The sequence below is a fragment of the Anolis sagrei genome, chromosome 5 (genome assembly GCF_037176765.1).
Source record: "Anolis sagrei isolate rAnoSag1 chromosome 5, rAnoSag1.mat, whole genome shotgun sequence".
NCBI lineage: Eukaryota > Metazoa > Chordata > Lepidosauria > Squamata > Dactyloidae > Anolis > Anolis sagrei.
The window spans coordinates 92,453,388-92,469,340 of record NC_090025.1 but is presented as its reverse complement, the minus strand read 5'-3'; positions in this window follow the sequence as shown (position 1 = coordinate 92,469,340).

Genomic DNA, 15,953 nt, shown 5'->3' with positions numbered 1-15,953 from the left:
CATTGGACTCATCAGGTATCGGTCAGTAGCGGGCTGATCGATCTTGATCCAGAACCCATGCCTAGCAGCCAACCCTGTGTTCCTGTAATTAATAAATTAAGTTGTGGCCATTTTTACTCCATCTATGTGTCCGTGTCAGCTCTGGTTCTGTGGGCGGGAGGAGTGTCACCCATCCACACACATTGTAAGTTTGTTGAACTGTATATTTTGCATGCAACACTGCAAGTTTATGTTTTGACCCTGCTGACAAGAGTAAAGCTTTTCTGTTCTTTTTCCTCTTGCCTTTGTGCAAAATTATTGTGTCTTTTGCATTGGACCAGACTAAATTCCACTTAAGCGTAACAATATGTACGTGCATATCCACAACCGTCTGCTTTCACTGACTTTTCTATTTACGCCAATTAGCAGGCAGGATTTTTTGGCTGAAAGCTCGGAGGGGGAAAAGAGCACTTAAGGGTTACCTCACCATCCAAGCAACTCTTTGCTATCAAGTAGGTTTTCCCGAACAAAAATAGGAGGGGGCTTTGGTGCCTTTAACAATTGTGCAAAAGGGGGAGCATCGGCAGGTATTGCTTGTTACCTGGATGAATGAACATCAAAACTAGTTGAAATTATTTTTTTTTCTACAAAACTCCTAAAAGATACTGGAACCCTAATCTGGTTTCCCCTCTCTCGTTCTAGCCCACCTGCAGCTCCCCATGCTAAAGAAAAAGCTCTACTATGAGAGCATTTTGTATGTGTGAGAGTGAGCTTTTTGTGTGGATTGTGACGGGTGGCAGAGAGAATTGATGGTCAAGGAAAGCGGTTTTTAGTTGGGTAGCCTTGTATATTTTAATGACATGTATTGCCAGTTATTTTAAATTTCCATTTTATTAGAATGATTTACTTTGCAATCGTATTGTATAGCTTTGTGATTTGTGTTTACTTTTGTGAATATAAAGGGGTGCTCATGCAAAAAAACCTTAAGAATCAAAACACTCACCTTTGACTTTTTGTTACAGTTCATTTTCCGGTCCCAATTCAAGGTGCAGGTGCTTACCTACAAAGCCCTAAACGGTTTGGGACCCGCCTATCTCCGTGACTGCATTTCAGTGTACGAACCCACATGATCCCTTCGTTCATCTGGAGAGGCCCTGCTTATGATCCCACCGGCATCGCAAGCGCGATTGGTGGAGATGAGGGATAGGGCTTTCTCAGTAGTGGCCCCTCAACTCTGGAACTCTCTCCCTAAGGACATCAGGCAAGCCCCATCGCTAGCAATCTTTAGGAGGAGCTTGAAAACACGGATGTTCCAGTGTGCCTTTCCAGAATAAGGAAACTCCTAGCATTATGTCCCAACGCACTTTATTTAGAGATCCAGGATATCTGCTTGCCCACCCCCCTCCAAACACCCCACCTGTCAAGCTCAGCACTTTTTAATTTTAATTTTAATTATTACATTTGGCCCGGCCATTGTTTTTAACTGCGTCATTGCGTGTTGTTAATGTTATTGCTTGTTTTTTAAGTTTTATTTTGCTGTATTATTGTTGTTGTTGTTTTATTGTTGTATTTTGGGCTCGACCTCGCATAAGCCGCACCGAGTCCTTCAGAAGTTGGTAGCGGGGTACAAATAAAGGTTTATTATTATAGTAAAAACTCATAGGTTTCCCAAAATCAGTTTCATTTTCAACACAAGCAGCAAACTGTACCAGTAATGTGAATCCAAAGGGGCCATTCCTTTTTAAATTAAGGTTACCTGTCGCCATTGGGAAGGCAAGTGCGCTGGGAGGGAGACTAAGAATTCTGGGAAATGTAGTTTGGGAAGGCGAGGACCTTTGTGTCAGAGAGTTCAGAAGGCCATGCTCTAGGCTACATTTCCCAGAATTCTGTTCCCATCAGAAAGCCCCAATGAGGTTGTTGTTCATTCGTTCAGTCGTTTCCGACTCTTCGTGACTTCATGGACCAGTCCGCGCCAGAGCTCCCTGTCGGTCATCACCACCCCAACTCCTTTAATGTCAATCCAGTCACTTCAAGGATACCATCCATCCATCTTCCCCTTGGTCAGCCCCTCTTCCATTTTCCCCAGCATCATACTCTTATCTAAGCTTCCCTTTCTTCTCATGATGTGGCCAAAGTACGAGGGGTATTTTTAAAGTAAAGTGCATTTTCTTGTAGACACTAGTAGTTCGCGCGCATACCGCAACAAGCGTGTGCGTCATGTACCGGCAGGCCTGTAGCGAGGGGGTGGTTTTAGGGGTTCAAACCCTCCCCGAAATGTTTCAGATTTTTTAAAAAAACCTGGTTTACTCATGAATTTTAACTGGTTAACCAAATCCCCATGCTAAGTCTATGAGATGCAAAAATCAAGAGTCCCTCCAGAACTGCAAGCACTATCTCTAGCAAATATTGACAATTTATTCACACTGTCATTACTTGCAGCAATAGCCGATGTAGTGAAGCAACCAAGTTGTGTGTGTGTGTGTTGAATGCTCTCATTAAGGAGGCCAGACTTGGTGGAGGTGGTTGACAGAGGTGGAGCTGCAGGCTATTGAAGGTTGCTCTGCCCCCTGCTGTGCTCTTTGCTTCAGCGTGAGCTAGGAGGCAGGTTTCAACCCCACCCCACCCCACCCCCCAAAATTTTCAACCCTCCCCAAAATTTTCAACCCCCCCCCCGAAATTTTCAGCCCCCCCCCCCAAATTGTCAACCCTCCCCGAATTTTTTTTCTGGCTACAGCCCTGTGTACCGGCATGCCTCGGGAACAACTGTGCTCAGTTTCCGCTCTGTAGCTAACCTGTACGGTTCTGTTCTGTGCTTTAAAAATGTTTAAGACTATCAACTCACCCTCCGCATGTGAGGTTCGCTCAGTGATACGGTTTTTGTCAGCAAGGAACCTGCCTGCTGCAGAAATTCATCGACAGATTTGTGAAGTGTACGGTGATACTGTTATGAGTGAAAGCAAAGTGCGTAAGTGGGTATGACAATTCAAAGCTGGCCGTGACAACGTCCATGATGAGGACCGCTCCAGTCGCCCTTCTTTGATTACAGTTGAAGCTTCAGTTGAAGCGAGGTGGCTTCAGTTGAAGCGAGGATTCGTGAGAACAGGCGCTTCACAATAACAATAATAAAAATCTTTGAATTGTCGTACCCACTTATGCACTTTGCTTTCACTCATAACAGTATCACTGTACACTTCACAAATCTGTCAATGAATTTCTGCAGCAGGCAGGTTCCTTGCTGACAAAAACCTGCAGAAGTGAGAGGATCCCTCTTGTCCTTTGTTGAACGTATCATTTGTTGGATTTTTTTTGTTGAAACCATGAAAATGAACAAAATTTGGCTACCAGTATTAAAAAACTCTAAAATTGCAACAGCACAACAACAGAGAGGAAGCAGGCAGGGACATCTAATTACCTCTCAACAAAGGTTTGCTCCAGGCACAGTCAGCCCACTGTATGCTAATCAAGGTGGTCAGTTGAAACATTCACACCTAGCTCCAGCAGACAGGAGTCCTTTGTCTCACCCTGGTCATTCCACAGATATATAAATCCTTTTTCCTAGTTCCAACAGACCTCACTACCTCTGAGGATGCTTGCCATAGATGCAGGTGAAACGTCAGGAGAGAATGCCTCTAGACCATGGCCATACAGCCCAAAAAAACCGACAACAACACAGTGATTCCGGCCATGAAAGCCTTCTACAATGCCAGATTATCTGATTTGAACTGGATTATCTGGCAGTGTAGACTCATATCATCCAGTTCAAAGCAGATAATGTGAATTATCTGTTTTGATATTCTGGATTATATGGCAGTGTAGAAGAGGTCTCGGTCATGCAGAGTGTAGCTAATCTGAAAACAAAATGACTCAGATTAAGGTGGTATAATTTTATTTATTGAAGAAAAACCATTCTCAATAATCCTTAAATTATCATTATGATAGAAATCTTGATATGTATACATGATTGTCAAGGCAGAGAATAATTTGCAACAGAGCCCCATGAACAATTTGCAGCATCGCAAACTCCATTATGCAGGTTAAACATTTTGCAATGTATTGTTACATGCACTGAGTAAATATACAATTTTCCTTCTCCTGGAACAAGGATGGTATTATGGAACTGAAACAATCACAAGATTTATAATATTAGGCACACCAACATTCCTGGATTAAATCAGTAAGCTTTTTTTCCTCTCAAATTGATGAAACATTTGCATATTTGGGTATGTTTTAAAAATTAAAAATAACAAATAAATGTTTTGGAGTAACGTGGTTTTCTTCTCTATGAAAACTCAATTTTTAAAATCTTGAATGAATGCCAAGTAGGTACATGAAATGCCAATTCCTGGTTGGTTTGGTCACAAGCCATAACAGAAACAGTTGGAAATGCACACTGAAAGAAGCACCCAGAGAATGAAATAGGGTCTACAAGCACAATTAATGCAAAAATTTTGGACAAGTTACTTATGTGGACTATAGTTCCCAAACAGCATTAGCAAAGGGCATGTTGGTTGGAGGTGGGGTGGGTTTTGCAGTCTGAATAGATAGCCCTCCTAAGATCTGGCAATGGTGATGCACATCTTCATTAACTCTGGGCAATACGGACAGAAGAGCCCTTAATACTTGTATCCCTCTTTGCTATACTGGGTAACAGTCTAACTGAGACTGGATTTGCACTGCCCTATATCCCAGGATCTGATCCCAGATTTTCCGCTTATTCCAGATTCTCTGGCAAAATAGACTCTTATAGTCTAGTTTTGTGACGGCGCTAGTGGCGCCACCTATGTGTCAGGAGCAACTTGAGAAACTGCAAGTCGCTTCTGGTGTAAGAGAATTGGCCGTCTGCAAGGATGTTGCCCAGGGGACACCCGGATGATTTGATGTTTTATCATCCTTGTGGGAGGCTTCTCTCATGCTCCCACATGAGGAGGTGGAGCTGATAGAGGGAGCTCATCTGCCTCTCCCCGGATTCGAACCTGCGACCTGTCGGTCTTCAGTCCTGCCGGCACAGGGTTTAACCCACTGCGCCACCGGGGTCTCCAATCTGGGAATAATGAGTTATTTAGGGTCTGGGAATAATGAGTTATTTATTTATTTAGGAAATTTCTATATCGCCTTTCTTCAAAGACTTACTTAGCAAAGTATGCGCACAACCCACAACAATAAACACAATATGTAGAAATGAGAAAAAAATAGTATGAAATCACATTTATTTTTTAGTTGATAAGTGATAAAATAATATAAGATGTTGGCATCAAGGAAGGAAACTAAAAATGACTATTTTGCTTGGTTTTGATTGCAATCCAGGATGGGGAAAATAAATCAAAGTTAGCTAACTGAGGATGGATCTATTTGGTTCAGTTGAAAATTTGTTGAACTTATCATGCTCAGTACTTTGAACTTAAGTAGCCCTGAAACCACACTATTTTTCATCAAAAGCAGTATGAGTAATTTCAAACAAAACCATCATTACATTTCATTTTCCCCTTCCATTTTTTAAGCACAGATAATGACCCCAAACCAAAGAGCAATACGCATTGTCTATTTATGATAGAAATATTATTAGAATTTTCTCTATGAGGAAGTTTACAGACAGCTGAATGGACACTGTTATTGACCACCACCACCACCCCCGCAAAAAAACCCACACGTGGTGTAACAGCTCATATACACCCCAAATCTTTGCTTGTGTTGGATAGGTTTTGCATTCCATGAGAGGTCTATTCATGCAATATTGGCTGCTGCATGTAATTCTTATCATTTCCACAGATCACCGTGGGACTCCATGATAGCTTGTCCATAATACCTAGCACAACTTTTCCCAAAACAAGTGATTCAGCTCTCGATTCTCTGCTGATACTTTAATACGTGTTAAGTCCATGTCAAATGGATCCAAAGTGCTAACTCACACTTCTTTTGTCTATTCCAGAGAAATTTAGAGCACATACTAACACCTTTCTGGCTTAAAGCCTTATAACATACATCTCAGCAAATTAGTAAAGTTTCAGCTTCATTTTACAGAGAATGACATATGTAATCTTTGAGGATTGCTCCCACTTTTTTCCGGGTAACATGTTCAAGCTGGCATGAACCATGCTGGTATATCCTTTCCCTTTGGGATGCATGTTGCTGGTATAATAGAAAACCATTATATCACACAAACTGTGTGAGTGGGATCATACACAGTGCAATTGTAGCATTGGTAGTAATTGCAGTTGCATTGCTTGAAAGATGATAATCAAGGCTTATGTACCAATACACTTTTTACATGCATTTTTAGTTACATGCCTCCTATTGCATCTGAAGGCAGACATCAAAGAGTTAATATGCATTGTATTCCCAACAATTATAGATTATATGAAGTCCTTATTTACTTTCAGCTGTCTCCGAGGAGAAAAGCAAGGCAGATACAATGCAGGAAAACCTCCGAAGGAGGAGGGCAAGAAATATAGCGGAGTGGCTTCCTTTGAGCTACACAAGAAATACTTTGCGATGTGCAACCCAAATTGATTAGTTTAAAAGGCATTCTTATTTTTGATTCTTTGCAAAATAATCCAGCCCTTGTTTTCACTGTGCATAATTGTTTCATGCATGCAAACTCTTATGCAAGTTTGGTTCTACAGGTATAGTACATTCGACTAAGTAAGTGCCAACTTTGCAGGCTAGCTGCTCCCTGGGGAAAGAATAAAAAATGTACATGGCTTTGACTGAGATTCCCATCTTTCAAACCCTGAGGATTCTCCTTCTCATCAATTAGTCTCTGAAGAAACCACTGTGCATTGGCACTGACCAGAAAAAAACTGCACATTGCAAAGGAATCTAAAGAAACGGATGCATTGGCATCAAGACGTGGTAGCCTGGCCATCTGGTTGTAGGTATTGTTCTGTGAAAACTGAGGCAGAATCCTAACCTGTTCCTAACTCTTATGTTAGTTCTGCAAGGGAAGAGTACCGTATATCCCGGGGTACTAGACGACTGGGGTTATAAGACGACCCCAACTTTTAAACACAAAATAGAGAGTTAGGGGTATACTCGGCGCTTAAGACGACTCCGGATTTGAGCCAGGTGGTTTCTTTTCCCTCTCCTCTACGTCTGGTGTGCGGTTGCCCGTGGGCTGCTTCCCGCGCTGCTTCCAGAAGGGCCTCCTGCGCTGCTCAGGCTGCTCTCCTTCTTTCTGGCTCTACTCCGCCACCATCGCGCCTCTGCCTCCCAGCCCCACCAAGCCTAGCAAGAAGTGTCTCTTCTCCCGCGAGACAATGCTTGGAAAAAGAAACCACCATTGCTCAGGCCACTCTCCTTCTTCCTGGCCAGGCCTCGCGAGAAGTGCCTCTTATCCTGCAAGACAATGTTGTCTCACAGCAGTGCGGCACGGGAAGCAACCCAGGGGCCCAGGCGCCAACAAGGGAGAGGCTTGGGCCTGAGCAAGGAAGGCATCCAGAAAGGGAGGGAGGACGGGGAGCCCGCCCAGGAGGCCACCATGAGCCAAGGTAGCGGAGGAGGAAGAGGCGGAGGAGGAGGGGAGTCCGAGGACAAGGCCCTCCACACCAAGAGGCTCTACCGGTGAGGAGGAGGAGGAGAGAGACCCACCCCGCAAGGGCTGTGGTGTGCCTGGGATGGGCTCGCTGAGGCATTCTGGGAGCCGTAGTTTTAAACTTTATTATTATTTTAATTTTATACCCGGCATACTAGACGACCCCCAACTTTTTATAAGATTTTCCAGGCCTAAAAAGTCATCTAGTACCCCGGGATATATGGTAGTAATAGTTGAAAAAACTGTTCTGTCCCGCTCCTTTGCCTTTGTTCAATTTTCTAATCATGGAAGTCAGCTCAGATAGAAAACTAATATGTTGACCCTGACCCTGACCCTAGGTTGCGGAAAGACTCTGCTTGCAAAGCCAGAGTGATCGGCAGATGTGACACACTGCATTTGGGAATATCTTATGTTTTATATCCTTAGCATTTCTCTGCTGATGATGAAAAAATCATATGCTTGGGCTGTTTGCTAGAACATTTGCCTTTCTTATCTTAAGAATGCAACTTGCAGATGAGATCTACTGAAGCTTCTCGGTTTAAAGCAGGCTTCGGGAAACATCTTTCACTTATCTCTCTTAATCTCTCTCTTTGTTTTTTTCTGTAGAAACAATGGGCCTGTGCATAGACAGAAACCTCTTTAAATTGACTTCTAAAATCAACAGGGTTTAGAATATGGTGGGCAGTTCTTGTGGTTCTTATTGACCATTGCCATGCTTTCTTCACAAATCTTTTCACTTTTGTATTTAGCTGGAGTATGTGATAGGCCTTGGATTATGGAACCGGACAATGTTTACATTCAAGGCATCAACAAAAGCCTACAACAGGGGTCCTCAAACTTTTTAAACAGAGGGCCAGGTCACAGTCCCTCAAACTGTTGGAGGGCCAGATTATAATTTGAAAAAAACAAAACAAAACCATGAATGAATTCTTATGCACACTGCACATATCTTATTTGTAGTTTAAAAAACCCAAATAAACAAACAAACTTATTTTAAAACAATACAATAATTAAAATGAAGAACAATTTGAACAAATATACACTTATTAGTATTTCAATGGAAAGTGTGGGCCTGCTTTTGCCTGATGAGATAGGGTTGTTGTTGTTGTTTTCTTTCAAGTCATTTCAGAGTTAGGTTAACCCCAAGTGAGGGCCAGATAAATGACCTTGGAGGGCCGTATCTGGCCCTCGGGCCTTAGTTTGAGGACCCCTGGCCTACAACATAGGAACATGTTAACTCAAAGTTACGCTCAGAAAGGTAAGTTTAGCAACTGCATATTATTGAAACCATGCAGCGTAGTTTCATGCATTTATTGAATATTTTTGTTACTTCAACAGTGATTTCCATCTAAAAACCAACATATGGCCTTCACATTTTTGTCCTTCATCATTTTTTAGAGGTGAATTAAAAAAAACTAACCTAGAAGGAACCATATTTGCTTTCTGGCTGGAGACAGATGGAACATCTGAGGGAAACACGGGATAAAGTTGGATACTATAATTAATCATTATTCTCCTTCCTTCCTTCCTTCCTTCCTTCCTTCCTTCCTTCCTTCCTTCTGTCTTTCCTTCGTTCTTGTGGTGACTCTGGTCAAACTGGCTTTCAGTATGTCTTTACCTGAACTGGGAAAGAAACCCCTTTTGTAGGAAGAATCATTCTGGAAATAAATGCATGATGCACATATTGACAAATTTTTAAAAAGGCAAGCAATATATGTAGCCCTTTCTCTCAGACCATTTTAGTGAACATTTAAAAATAACATTTAAAGCTTTGGAAAGCTGAAGAGTAATGCCACTCTAAATGTTACAATTTTATACATCCTAATTCACATAAAGAGCGAGAGAGAGAAGCATATATTGTGGCTTTTGTTGGACTCTGATACTTAGTAGTGTTCAATTTGTCATGAATGATTGTGATTAGTGATACAATGAATTAGCCTTAATGGGAGAACCTGTTTTAGGGAAAACAGAGACATTAAGGATATCTCTATCTAGAGAAAGGGAAGAAACTAAAGTAGATTACTAAGCTGCCACAGGATAAATTTATCAGACAGAAACCCTTTTCAGTATTACTCAGACTATCTAAGCACGAGAAGTACAGATTTTTACATTCTAAACTTGGAATAAAGGAAAACAAAAGACTGTTATGACTACAGGCTACTCTGATCATATTATGTACGAGGGGTATTTGTTTTAGACACTAGTAGTTTGCGCGCATACCGCAACGAGCGCGTGCGTTGTGTATCGGCATGCCTCGGGAACAACTGTGCTCAGTTTCTGCTCTGTAGCTAACCTGTACGGTTCTGTTCTGTGCTTTAAAAATGTTTAAGACTATCAACACACCCGCCGCATGTGAGGCTCAGTGATATGGTTTTTGTCAGCAAGGAAGCTGCCTGCTGCAGAAATTCATCGATAGATTTGTGAAGTGTACGGTGATACTGTTATGAGTGAAAGGAAAGTGCGTAAGTGGGTATGACAATTCAAAGATGGCCATGACAACATCCATGATGAGGACCGCTCCGGTCGCCCTTCTTTGATTACAGACGATTTTGTGGCTTCAGTTGAAGCGAGGATTTGTGAGAACAGGTGCTTCACAATAACAAGTCTCTCAAACGAATTTCCTGACGTGTCGAGATCAGTGCTTTACAACATTGTTTCTGAACACCTAAAGTTTAGGAAACTGTGCTCCTGTTGGGTCTCGAAACTCCTAACAGAGGACCACAAAAACCAAAGATTTGAGTGTGCGATCAAATCAAATCGTCTGTAATCAAAGAAGGGCGACCGGAGCAGTCCTCATCATGGACATTGTCACGGTCATCTTTGAATTGTCGTACCCACTTACGCACTTTGCTTTCACTCATAACAGTATCACTGTACACTTCACAAATTTGTTGATGAATTTCTGCAGCAGGGAGGTTCCTTGCTGACAAAAACCGTATCACTGAGCGAACCTCATATGCGGAGGGTGAGTTGATAGTCTTAAACATTTTTAAAGCACAGAACAGAACCGTACAGATTAGCTACAGAGCAGAAACTGAGCACAGTTATTCCCGAGGCATGCCAGTACACGACGCACGCGCTTGTTGCACGCGAACTACTAGTGTCTACAACAAAACGGACCTTACTTAAAAAATATCCCTCATAATATGACCCAGACAAAATTAAACACTTTTGGGATCCATCGATTTCATTGGGAAGCAGCTCAGCCCATATACTGCTATGCTATTGACACCATAGTGCTTAATCCTGGATGGATTATTCTCTAATCTTGGTTCATTTGCTGATAGCTGCTGGATGGTTTTACTTGTCTTTCTTTTAATTAATGAGATTGCCTCTAGCATTGAGAATTTTGTGTTGTTATCAATCAAGGTCACGTAGGCTCTACTAGATCTGGATGGCACCTGGCAGGGTAAAACTGAACTAGATATATTTAGGAAGGACATTATGTCAATATTTGGTTTATTCTATTCATCTTGTTTTGATGGCAACTTTGGAATTTACTCCCTAAAATACAGTGGGGGTGGTGTTTGGTTTTGAGACCCCTGAAGATGACAAAAAATGGAGATGGGCATGCCTCATATTATTAAATATGGATGATGATTGTGTCCACAGGCATAACATTGTCATTTTAGGTATGGGCTGTAATGATTCATATTTGGATGCAACTGTAGATTGAGAGCTGTGGGTTGGGAGGGACCAATGTACTCATTTTGTATATTCAGGGAATAATTTGTGTGGGAAAGCTTTCAAATATTCAGCCCCTCCCAGCAGTTCAGAGAAGACCACAGCACTGTAATAGCAAAAGTTACATCACATGGAACTTCTTTTCTTTTTTAATCTAAATTCATTAACACATGGCTTTGAGTTTTGGGTTGTAAAGAATTTGAAAATGCATGTAGGGTGGAGATGTATTCATTTAGCTGGTTTATGGGAGAATCTGAGTGCTAAATTAGCAGGGATGTTCTTTGTAGTCAAGGTAACATGAAGGGGATATTATAATTTTCAGTAGTTGTTTCCCTCCTCTTACAGGGGAAAAATATTTTCCAAGAAGCCACATTCTAGCTGCCATAGTATGTTGTCTGGTTTACAAAGTCAAACATCTTAAGTATTAAATATCCACAATGAAAAGTCAGTGGTATGTTCGGAAACCCTTCTTCACTCACTGGAAATCACATTTCTGTGAAAGGTGGAATATGATATTGTGACTGATGGACATTTCTGGAGGAAATGGGTTACATAATGGCTATAAACCATAAATAGCTCATTACTGAGACCACTCATATTATGCAGTTGTAAATGACACAAGGTCTGTGTTGACTTTCTCAGCATGTTTGGGAGGCTTGATCAAAACTAACAACTTCTCAAAGTTTCAGTACAGAGTAAGCATGCTGAAATATTTTACAAAACATTTATTAGATGTTTTACATATTCAGAAGTGTTTTACTGAACTTCCCCAATTCAGATGCAAGGAACCTCCAAAGTACCAGATTCTGGGGTCAAAGAACAAAGGAAGGCTTTCATCATTTTGATCTTCTGTAGAAGACCCAGAGGCATCAGGTTGGATACAATAACCTCAGTGAGATGGACTGTTGATCTGTGCAGCAAGATTATTATTGCTGCTCTGGACAAGAAAGACCAGACTATTATCAGAGAATCATAGAATCAAAGAGTTGGAAGAGACCTCATGGGCCATCCAGTCCAACCCCCTGCCAAGAAGCAGGAATATTGCATTCAAATCACCCCTGACAGATGGCCATCCAGCCTCTGTTAAAAAGCTTCCAAAGAAGGAGCCTCCACCACACTCCGGGGCAGAGAGTTCCACTGCTGAACGGCTCTCAGAGTCAGGAAGTTCTTCCTCATGTTCAGATGGAATCTCCTCTTATGTGACTTATGAAATTGCCTCATGCCAAGTCACACCAATTCACCCTTATAATTCATTTGACCTTTGAACTACAGGTGGCCACTGTCAAGGATCCCAACAGATACTGACCTAAACTTGGTATCTAAGGACCTCATAAGATGGGGTGATTTCAGTGTCCTAGGACACTTTCACCCTCTCTAGAGGACAGAGCCCCACACCGGACATCACATGACTTTGAGTGAGTTCTAGTGGAGGCTCTGCCCCCAACTGGGGGAAAGTGTCACCCTACGCTTTCCCCTCAACACGGGAAGCTTGTTCCACGCTGAGAGGTTCCACGCTGTCTCCATTGGAGTTAGCACAACACGGGAAGCTTCCCGTGTTGTGCTAACTCCAATGGAGACAGCGTGGAACCTCTCTGTGAAGGCAACACTTTCCTCATGTGATGGGGGAAGTGTTGCGGAGAGGGAGCTGTGCAGAAGGCAACATATTCACCCTCTGTTCCCTCTTTCCTCCTGGTTGCCAGATGAAGTGGGATGCTTTGCCTGGCCTTTAGAATGAGCCCGTAAGACAGTTAAGACAAGTTAACTCTGATAAGAGTTATAATACAAGAATATTTGAGGGCCACAAGTTGCCCTCTTTTGCCTTAACCAGATGACTACAGTGAATCTCAAACATTAGGTATTTAGACCATGGGTATTCAAAGTATGAATTGCTTAGTGTTCCTTTCTTTGGAGATGTCCGAATGTTTTGGGTTAGGGGTGCCACAGCTCTTTCCCCACAATCAAAAACTGAGATGGAGGGGATCAAAGCCAAGAGTGGACATACAGTCACTTGTTTAAGCTCCTCCACTCCCCTCATGAGGCATTTCTGGGTCTTATGCAGCATATAATGGTGGAATGAAAATCTGGCCACCAATATTTTCTAACTTTCACTTACAGCATGTCTTTCAACAATGAGTGACACTACCAGGGTCACAAGATAAATCTTATGATTTGGAAATGTGATACACTGGGGTAATTATGAGTCAGGATGAACAACCACTTATGACGACACATGTTGCTCAGCCCTTTCCTTACATCCAGACCTAAATGCTATAGCCCTTGATCCAGTGAGCATTAACTAATATTCACAGCCCTTCCATTTGGAGGTTTACAATGCACTTTTATCCTTTGTTACATTCTCTTCAGCAGAGATAGAGAGCTCGATAGAGCCATTCTCTGCCAGGCCCTGATCGTCAGACTCCAAGGTGGAGTTTGCACTTTTATCAGAGATGTTGGTAACAGAGATTTAAAATAATTTAAAAATGAGAACCTACGGAGGCCCTTCATGACATTGCACTGCACCAGGGGCGGCTCAACCCATTACGCAAAGTAAGCATTCGCAATATAGTTGATTTTGCCCAGGGGCGCTCTTGAGGCGCTCTTGGGGGAAAATAGACCTTGACATATGCGAATTGTAGTTATTGGGATGTATAGTTCACCTACAATCAAAGAGCATTCTGAACTCCACCAATGATGGAATTGAACCAAATATGGCACACAGAATTCCCATGACGAACAGAAAATATATATCAATGAGTGGTTGGGGGGGCACCAAAATACTGTTTGCTTACTGTTGAAAATTACCTAGGGCCGCCTCTGCACTGTGTTGTTTTGTTTTGAAATGTTGCTTTGGATAATTCAGAATAATTGAAGAGAGGAAGCATATTTGTGCTCTTGCTCTTGGATTTCAACCAAAGGAAGGAGCTGCCCATTTTCACTTTAGGGCCAGATTAATGCATGTTCGTGAAGAGAACAAGTCTTTTCCAAGCCTTGAAATCCTATGAAGAAGCACAAGTTTGCAATGCTTCCACATCTCCGACTAATCTTGAGGTGCTCAGTGTGTAAATCATTTGAAAAACACAACATATTAGAGTACAAAAATCAATCAACAAGTGCACTCAGGGGAGTCAACACGCCATAATAGGACATACAGCCTCTTTTCATTAGAAAACTCCAAAGTTGTTATGGTTAGCCTGACTTGTGACAAGTTACAACAATAGCAGTCAACCTGCTGCTTTCTCCATGTTCAAACTCCTATACAATCCTGCCAGAATGGCCAATGATAATAGATTATTGGAGTCAGAGTCCAAAATATCAAATGGAATTGAAGTTGGCCAACCCTAAACTACTGTATTCCAGGCAAATTAATACAACCATTCTGCCACAACACAATAATAAACCTGCAGAGACTGTGCTGTATGTACTCCAGCATACATCGTACATTTCAGATTTTCTCCCACTAATAAGCATTGACAGAACTGTCGAAGGCTTTCATGGCTGGAATCCATGGGTTGTTGTAGGTTTTTCCGGGCTATATGGCCATGTTCTGGAGGCAATTTTTCTCCTGATGTTTCACCTGCATCTATGGCAAGCATCCTCAGAGGTAATGAGGACCTCATTACCTCTGAGGATGCTTGCCATAGATGCAGGCGAAACGTCAGGAGAAAAATTGCCTCCAGAACATGGCCATATAGCCCGGAAAAACCTACAACAACCCATTGACAGAACTGTCACAAACATGTTAGAGCACTCACAAGACCAGTTTCCATATCATGAAGTCAGTATGATCACATGAATATATTCAAACAAAATATTGTAAGATGACTCCTACTCACCAAACTGATTCAAATGGGCTCAGTGAGAGCTATATCACATCCCCATGTGCACAAGTATAGGGCAGGGATGGAAACAGTTGGAGTCTAGCAGGCAGCCTGGTTCCATTCCAGCCACTCTGGAGCTCTGGAGTGCTCCTGTTGTGACTATTTGACCAGAGGTGCTGTTGTGCAGCATTTCAAAGCCTTTTTAGACATTTAAACATGTTACTCAGCATCATTTCTTGCAAGAGAGGAGCTAGGATCTTTGAGGGGTGGGTGGGATTTCTCAGGGCCGACACTGACCTTCCTGCCTGAAAGGACTACTTGTGAGTTGCCCAATTTCCATTTCTGGTTCATAAAAAGAAATAACTGTAACCTGACATGAGATGATCACACATGTTGCTTCCCTTTCTCCGCTAAATATACATAGAATCATAGAATCAAAGAGTTGGAAGAGACCTCATGGGCCATCCAGTCCAACCCCCTGCCAAGAAGCAGGAATATTGCATTCAAATCACCCCTGACAAATGGCCATCCAGCCTCTGCTTAAAAGCTTACAAAGAAGGAGCCTCCACCACACTCCGGGGCAGAGAGTTCCACTGCTGAACGGCTCTCACAGTGAGGAAGTTCTTCCTAATGTTCAGATGGAATCTCCTCTCTTGTAGTTTGAAGCCATTGTTCCGCGTCCTAGTCTCCAAGGAAGCAGAAAACAAGCTTGCTCCCTCCTCGCTGTGGCTTCCTCTCACATATTTATACATGGTTATCATATCTCCTCTCAGCCTTCTCTTCTTCAGGCTAAACGTGCCCAGTTCCCTAAGCCGCTCCTCATAGGGCTTGTTCTCCAGACCCTTGATCATTTTAGTTGCCCTCCTCTGGACACATTCCAGCTTGTCAATATCTCTCTTGAATTGTGGTGCCCAGAATTGGACACAATATTCCAGATGTGGTCT